We start from the raw sequence: 8,820 nt of genomic DNA, 5'->3' as shown, positions 1-8,820 counted from the left end.
TGAGATGTACAGGCACTTGGCCCAGGACTTGGAGAAGCTGAAGGAGGAGCATCTCAGGAGTCAGACTCCCTGCCGATGCCCCCAAATGGGTGAGTAGATGAGCCACAAGGTGTGTGAACATCATCCGTTTTCCTGTACCAACGTTTCTAATGTAATGGCCACTGCTTTACTACCAGCTTCCATATCCCTCTCAAGTTTCTCTTGCGGCTAGCCCTAACTCTGAGCTATACAGGAGAGGAATTCTGGGGAATAGAGTTCCAGCTTAGCTAAATTGACATAGTACCAAGCCACCATATTATCCCTCCAGTATTTGTTCCTTCTGTCTTTTCTCTGTCCCAGTTGCCCTTCTATCAGCATCCTTTCTCCTTCAGCCAAATATACAAACGTCTGTATGCATTCAACTTACTCAAATAATTATCTTGGGGGTGGGGGCAAGGGGATACAGGATCTCACATGTCTAATCTCCCCTGAAGCCTTAAGCTCATCCAGGTCACCCTAGTGTGTGTGTGTGTGTGTGTGTGTGTGTGTGTACGCACAGATATAAATGTATATTATGCATGCACAGATACATATACAGTATACATGTGTACGTGTGTGCTTGTAGGTATTTGTATATGTTTAGGTGTGTATGTATAGATATATATGTATGGAATGTGTATGCAAATACATATATAGTGTGTAGGAGCACACGTGTGTATGTATGTGTAAAATCAAGGCCCTTGCTTTTTACTTTGAAATAGTACATTTATATTTCTATGATAAAGTTTTTGAAGAAATGAATAAACTGATACCATAATCTTGAATTAACATAAAAATAATAAAAGGTTGTTCCATTACAATAATGCAGACATTAGGATGCATTTCTGCCAGTATGAATCAATCAAATTAGAACTGAGGTCAAAAGATTCCATATTATATTTTATTTTTCTTTCTTTTCCCTGACTCAGTTTAATTATATGAAGTAGAATTCCAAGATGATGACTGCCAGGAAAGTTTTATTATCAGCCTCTTCTGATGTCTCTTTGTTAAATAGCTTCTAATGTGAAACCCTTATTCATTACCTGGATTCTATTTTATTAAAGACTGATTTTAAAAAAGATTTCATATTCTTATAACTTCCCATCTTTGGTAATTTCACCTGCAATTGACATTTTATTAAGGAGAAACCAATTTCTCTTCTTGATGATTCACTGATCTCCTCACATCAAACATTCCTTTGTAGGAATTTGTTTATAATATGAACTCATGTCCCCACACACCCGAACACATGCAAAAAATTTTTTTTAATTCACAAATAAATATGGTCTCTTTAACCCTCCACTCTGCATACCCCCATTGGAGACAAGCCTGGCAAAAAGCAAAACCCCAGTATAATTATAGAGCTCCCACCACTCCTTGTCTGTACCCCTACTTGATTTTCTCCCACCTTCCCTGCCTGCCTCACATAGTCGTTCTGACTTCCTACCAAAAAAACACTGTATCTTCTTTATGTACGTCTCTGTGCTCAGCTAAATGAAGTCTTCAGCCTTCTGAAGTTATATGATATAGATTCCTAGTGTTACTGACATTTGAATTGTGAGCTCTTAAGGAATAATCAAATTCAGAACTGAAAAGTATTAGACCTCCAAAAGTAGCTCTCAGGCCATGTGACAAAAACATCACAGGGCTTTAAATTACAGGTACACAAGTGCTGCCTTCCTATCTACTCATAAAGATGACTCCTCTTATTGTGGCTAGAGGAATGGGAGCACACAACGGCATATCCAGTACACAATTTTCTCAGAGTATAAAGAGAAAATAGGGCTATTACCTCCTTCTCTACTCTCTCAAATGCAATTATCCCTGCCAACTACAGTTTTACATATAAATATCAAAAGTCTACTTCCATTATCTTTTTAAAAGATGCATGATTTAGATCAATATCCTTAAACGTGTTCATATGATAACAACAATGCATAACCATGAAGAGCCCAGAGATAGGTTTATGCTTTACCTTTTCAACATATAATAGAAGACCGAGTCATTACTGGGAAAAGTACCCACGATGATAATTTGTGAAAAGGTCTGGCGGCCCAGCCAGCTTTGCTGAGAATTGCAAAATTGAATCAAGAGAGATTGCAAGAACAAAAGGAAATTTAAATTTCAACCCAGTAAGGGCAGATTTCGCATCTTTTAACATAAAACTTGTGGGAGACTTTACCTCAGCAGATCAGAACACCAGCAAAGCTTCCTGAATAATTAAAGCAGAGTATTCAAGGTGAGCATTAACTATTAGATTTGGGTTTTTTTAAATGTAAATTAATCTAGTTTGTTTGGGGAGCTGCAGATTTCCAGATCATTTATATCCTGCATTAGAAATATGTATTTAATTCATGTTTCACCATTCTTTCCTCCATTCTGCATTGTATAGAAAATTTTGATTTTGAAAGTCAGTTTTATTCTACATACCACAGTTGCAGAATTAAGTGCACCTAGGGTTGCTAAAAAAGAATCAAAATACCAGAAGGATTCTCTAAAGACAGAACCAAAGGAGGGGGTTCTTTCATCGTTTCCAAAACTGGGCTATTTCTAGGGGCTTGGCAATCCAAACATTCCACAAGCGTTCTTGTAGACTGAATCAAGATGTTTCACATCTAGGCACTACTACTGTTGCACAAATGTATGTAGCAGTTTTATTTACTTACATCCTGGTCACCACCTCCCTTACTCCATTCTTGAGGGTTTTACCTTCTGACGCATTTTCTCTGTCTCCATCATTATTTTCTCTCCGTGCTACCAGTGATTCTCAATTCTGGCTACAAACCAAATCTCATGAGAAACCTTTAACTTTTTTTAATTATTATTTTAGAGAGGGGGCAGAAAGAGAGAGAATCTTAAGCAGACTCAACGTGCAGCAGGGAGCTCGACAGGGTGCTTGATTTCATGACCCTGAGGTCATGACCTGAGCCAAAATCAAGAATAGGGCGCTTCACCTACTGAGCCACCCAGGCATCCCTTGCAAGGAACTTTGAAAAATTCTACTCCCAGAAATTCTGGTGTTATTGGTTTGATATGGAACCTAGATTTCATACTTTTTTTTAAGTTATTCAGGTGATTTTAGTGAGCACCCAGGATTGAGAATCACTGAAGTTGACCATCCCGTCTACTCTGAACTCCCTGTTCCTAATCTGCCCTCCTCCAGATATCATGTACCCCACTTCACTCCAGCCACCCACTCCCATGGTTATACAATAAAATTTACCGATACCTTCAGTCCTCCATAGTGTCAATTTTAAGCATGCAACTCCTTCTGCTATTCCTTTTCCAAATATTCTCTCATCTCCCTTTAACTTCACCCCACTGGCCACCTTTTTTTTTTCTTTCTTTTTTTAATTTAAATCCAAGTTAGTTAACATATGGTGTAATAATGATTTCAGGAATAGAATTTAGTGATTCATCACTTACATATAACACCCAGTGCTCATCCCACCAAGTGTCCTTCTTAATGCCCCTTGCCCATGTAGCCCATCCCCCGACCTGACATCTCTCCAACATCCCTCAGTTTGTTCTTTGTATTTGAAGAGTCTATTATGGTTTGTCTCCCTCCCTGTTTTTATATTATTTTTGCTTCCCTTCCTTTATGTTCGTCTGTCTTGTATCTTAAATTCCACATATGAGTGAAATCATGTGGTATTTGTCTTTCTCTGACGGACTTCTTTGGCTTAGCATAATACACTCTAGTTCCATCCATGTTGTTGCAAATGGCAAGATTTCATTCTTTTTGATCACCAAGTAGTATTCCATTATATATATATACACACATCCTCTTTATCCATTCATCGGTGGATGGACATTTGGGGTCTTTCCATACTTTGGCTATTGTCGATAGTGCTGCCTTAAACATTGGGATGCATGTGCCCCTTTGAATCAGCACTCCTGTATCATTAGGATAAATACCTAGTAGTACAATTGCTGGGTTATAGGGTAGTTCTATTTTTAATTTTTTGAGGAACCTCCATATTGTTTTCCAGAGTGGCTACACCAGTTTGCATTCCCACCAGCAGTGTAAAAGAGTTCCTCTTTCTCCACGTCCTCACCAAAATCTCTTGTTGCCTGAGTTGTTAATGTTAGCAATTCTGACAGGTGTGAGGTGGTATCTCATTGTGGTTTTGATCTGTGTTTTCCTGCTAATGAGTGGTGTAGAGCATTTTTTCATGTGTCTGTTAGCCACTGGGATGGATCAATGTGGTGTGTGTGTGCCTGAGAGATGGAAATGGCTTCACCCAGCTCCCTAGTCTCTGGCACAGGAACTTCGCACTCTCACCGACCAGTGATCAAGCAACCCTCCTTTGTCTCAGGCCTCCATCCACTCCCCACCTCTACCCTCTCCATGTCCAAGCTGACCGCTTGCCAGGCGGCACCTCCTTCTAAAATTTTATCTCATATGGGGTGTGTTTCAAACCCCAAACTTCAGAGACCCCTGCAGCTTAAACCCATGCAGACTCTTTGGGAGAGGGTCTTGCTGGGCAATGGCCATGTGCTGGCTGTGAGAGTAAGATGATTCATTTTCAGAAATACCAAATAAAAGCTGTGCTGTCTAGTTAACAATAGTTTTACAACCGATTGAAAATATGTTTGACACCCCTCACTTCCCACAATGGAGTCCCAAACCCTTAGACACTTCACTTCCTGGTTCTTCTATCCCTCTCCATTTCGCGGGCTTATTTTTTGCAAGCTTTGCAATAAGCATGCATCAAAGAACTAATTCTCTGCATCACCTCAAGGAATGTATAATTTTTCTAATCAGACTACTTTTTGCCTTACATCGGCATAGGTGACTTTCCAGGTAAGGCTGTAACCTCTGTAGTACTCAGCCAATGAGGAATCAGAGAGAGACTTCCACTCTAGGAGATAAATTGTCTGCTGTAACAGTCTCGAGTGTGCCTGTCCATCAGACACCTGCTCTTGCAAGAACATTGATTAAAGCCTTGCTTCACCATGTTCCAAGTCTTCACGTCCCTCCTTGGATTGGGTCAGTGGGCTTATTTCTCACACCAACTTACCCCAGAAAACATTCATGCAATCATGCAGTGGTAGAGGTTCAGAGATTATGGCAAGTCACAACACACGGCCAGAGCCAGGTTTCAAAGCCTTTTGGTGCCTTTGTACCAATACCAGCAAACGTGGCTGCTCCTGGGTTCCACTGGGACCTTTGCTGTGGGAAGGCCGTATGGCCTCTACCAAATGCACTCCGTGCAGGGGAACTGCTTCTCCCTGTGTGGTACAAAGACCCCTCAGACCCCTCTGCCTGCTCCTTGGGACTCACCTACTTCCTCACCAGAGCACTTCCAGGCACTGAGCTCCAGAACTTCAGACTCTGTACTCCACTGTTTATAGAATCCTGGTGGTATTGAAAACCCTCTCCTTTCTTCCCATCAGTGGTTTTGGGGAACAAATTTCTTGTTCAGTCCCCTGTGAGTGTTTTCATTTTTTCTCTCCAGCAACTTTTGGGGGTGTGTTTTTCCTTCACTCTCCCAATTTGTCACCCTCTCCCATTTCTCTGACCTCTCTCCACAAAAATACCTCCCTACTCTGCGTAGCTTTTTTCTCCCCAAGTTCACTCTCTGCACTGTTCATACCATATGAGTTCACTCATACCTCTTGAGTTCTGTTGTTCAAGTTATGTAGATTGTTGTGTTAATCCTCAGATCAATTTCCTAGGTATGCAAAATGGTTTGGTCCTGATCTAGTTATGTTTCAGGGACAAGACAAGCTGAGAGTCTCCATGCTCTTCCACCATCTTAATTCCTTCTCCCCTGGCCACCTTTAACTTAAACTCACCTCCTCATATCCTCACTTGCCTCCATTTTTACCTGGAACTCTGTGCCCATCATTATACTAACTCTTCTGCATAAACCATAACTTTCTTGTTCTTCTCACATTCCCTTGTTTATGACTGACCATGACCCAGCACAGGATAAATACAATTCCCTGCACGCCCTGTACCTGGTATGCTAGACATGCTAGACTTGGTGTTATGACTGGACTCACTATATCACTTGAATACTAACCACAAATATTTCTTAGAACTTTCTAGAATCCAATCATATTTCTCTTTCTAACTCAGTCTTCTAGTCTCCCAGATAACTATTTTATACTTTCTATTCTCCTCAAACTCTACCACCATTTCCATTTTCTTCACTCTCTGGTAATGGCTGTGTTTCCCATTTAATTAAAAAAAATTGGAAACCATGAGAAAAAGAATTTCCACAAGCTTCCACCACAAAATCCCCATGTACCTGTACCTTGTCTACATGTATCACATTGATAGTGTGGCATCAAAATCATAATAATCCTCAAGACAAGTCTATAAAGATTATTGAGACAAAGTTCAGGAAGAAAATAGGGAAGTCAAGTAAAGGAAAAGAGACACTCTGCAATAGAAATAAACAAGGATATATATACCACATTCACTGATTCAAAAAATATTTATTGATCTGCTATTATATCTCAGTTAATATTCATTGTGCTGGGGAAACAACAATAAACAAAAAAACCTTTAACACCCCAGATGGACTCTTATCTTAGGGCTTTTAAACTATTTAAATGGAAAAGTCCCCAGGGGAATCTGAATGGCTAATTCCTCACCTCCTTCAAATCTTGGCTCAAATGTCATTTTGTCAACAAAGTCTACTTTTTCCACACTATTGTAAATTGCAACCTTATCCCCCTCCCACACACATACATACTCCTTATACCTTATCCTATTTTATTCTTTATTCCTTCTGTAGCACATTTGCTATTTACTGTATTCTATCATGTATGTATGTATGTATGTATGTATGTATGTATTATACCCATAGATATATATTTAATTTTCTGTCGTCTGTGCTAGCTAGAATGTGAACAACATGAGTGTAAGTATCCTTATTTGCTTTCTTCACTGATGTATCCCAAGTACCTAGAATAATACTTGTACAGAGGAGGCTTTCAGTATTTGTTTAACCCTTCTCACTCATTCTCTCAATTTTCTAAGGTCCTATTAAAGTATTTTTGATATTTTTGTAATATCTGGCATATTGCTCAACTTATCTTTCATATCTTCTGTCGCTTTAACCCTTGTTTTGCCTCTGACTAATTTCCTCAGATCTATGTTTCTATTTTCTAGTTCACTCTTCAGCTATATCTATTTAACCTCTCCATTGTACTTTTAATAGTTTTTTTTCTTTTCATTTCTGCAATTTCATTATTTTCCTTTTAAACATACTTTTTATTCATAATGCTCTCTTTTGTTTTGATTTTAATTTATCTTTATATCCTGAAACTATAGCTCATAGTGTCTGCTAATAATTCTTATTTGTAAAGCCCTTAAGCATCTGATCCTACTGTTTGTCTGTCTGTTGATACTAACCACAAGTAGATTTTCCTTGTTTATTTTGAGTTTTGGATTGTGAGGGGCTCTATCTGTGACCATCTTGTGCAGACTAAGTTTAGGGTTCAGCTATTCGAAAGAGTACACATTTACTTCTGCCAGCCACTCTCAGACTAGCTGAGCATTTTTTTATGCAAAACTTCTCAGCTTGGTTATTTATATATAATGCAGTTTGTATAAATGCAAACCTCACACATAAGTAGCGGAAACATGATTACAAGTTATTAAGAGAGTTTTTTCCACTCAAGGAACTAAATAGACATATTGGACAAAGGGCTAGTATCCAAAATCTATAAAGAGCTCACCAAACTCCACACCCAAAAAACAAATAATCCAGTGAAGAAATGGACAGAAAACATGAATAGACACTTCTCTAAAGAAGACATCCAGGGGCACCTGGGTGGCTCAGTCGGTTAAGCGTCCGACTTCAGCTCAGGTCACGATCTCACGGACCGTGAGTTCGAGCCCCGCGTCGGGCTCTGGGCTGATGGCTCAGAGCCTGGAGCCTGTTTCAGATTCTGTGTCTCCCTCTCTCTGACCCTCCCCCTTTCATGCTCTGTCTCTCTCTGTCTCAAAAATAAATAAACGTTAAAAAAAATTAAAAAAAAAAAAAAGAAGAAGACATCCAGATGGCCAACAGGCACATGAAAAGATGCTCAACATCACTCCTCATCAGGGAAATACAAATCAAAACCACATTCAGATATCACCTCACTCCAGTCAGAGTGGCCAAAATGAACAAATCAGGAGACTATAGATGCTGGAGAGGATGTGGAGAAATGGGAATGCTCTTGCACTGTTGGTGGGAATGTTAACTGGTGCAGCCACTCTGGAAAACAGTGTGGAGGTTCCTCAAAAAATTAAAAATAGACCTACCCTATGACCCAGCAATAGCACTGCTAGGAATTTACCCAAGGGATACAGGAGTACTGATGCATAGGGACACTTGTACCCCAATGTTTATAGCAGCACTCTCAACAATATCCAAATTGTGGAAAGAGCTTAAATGTCCATCAACTGATGAATGGATAAAGAAATTGTGGTTTATATACACAATGGAATACTACATGGCAATGAGAAAGAATGAAATATGGCCCTTTGTAGCAACGTGGATGGAGCTGGAGAGTGTGATGCTAAGTGAAATAAGCCATACAGAGAAAGACAGATACCATATGGTTTCACTCTTATGTGGATCCTGAGAAACTTAACATAAACCCATGGGGGAGGGGAAGGAAAAAAAAAAGAGGTTAGAGTGGGAAAGAGCCAAAGCATAAGAGACTCTTAAAAACTGAGAACGAACTGAGGGTTGATGGGGGGGGGGGGTGGGAGGGAGGGGAGGGTAGATGATGGGTATTAAAGAGGGCATCTTTTGGGATGAGCTCTGGGTGTTGTATGGAAACAAATTTGAC

This window comes from Panthera leo, chromosome B1, assembly GCF_018350215.1.
Source record: "Panthera leo isolate Ple1 chromosome B1, P.leo_Ple1_pat1.1, whole genome shotgun sequence".
In the NCBI taxonomy this organism is placed as follows: Eukaryota; Metazoa; Chordata; class Mammalia; order Carnivora; family Felidae; genus Panthera; species Panthera leo.
This window is presented reverse-complemented; position numbering follows the sequence as displayed.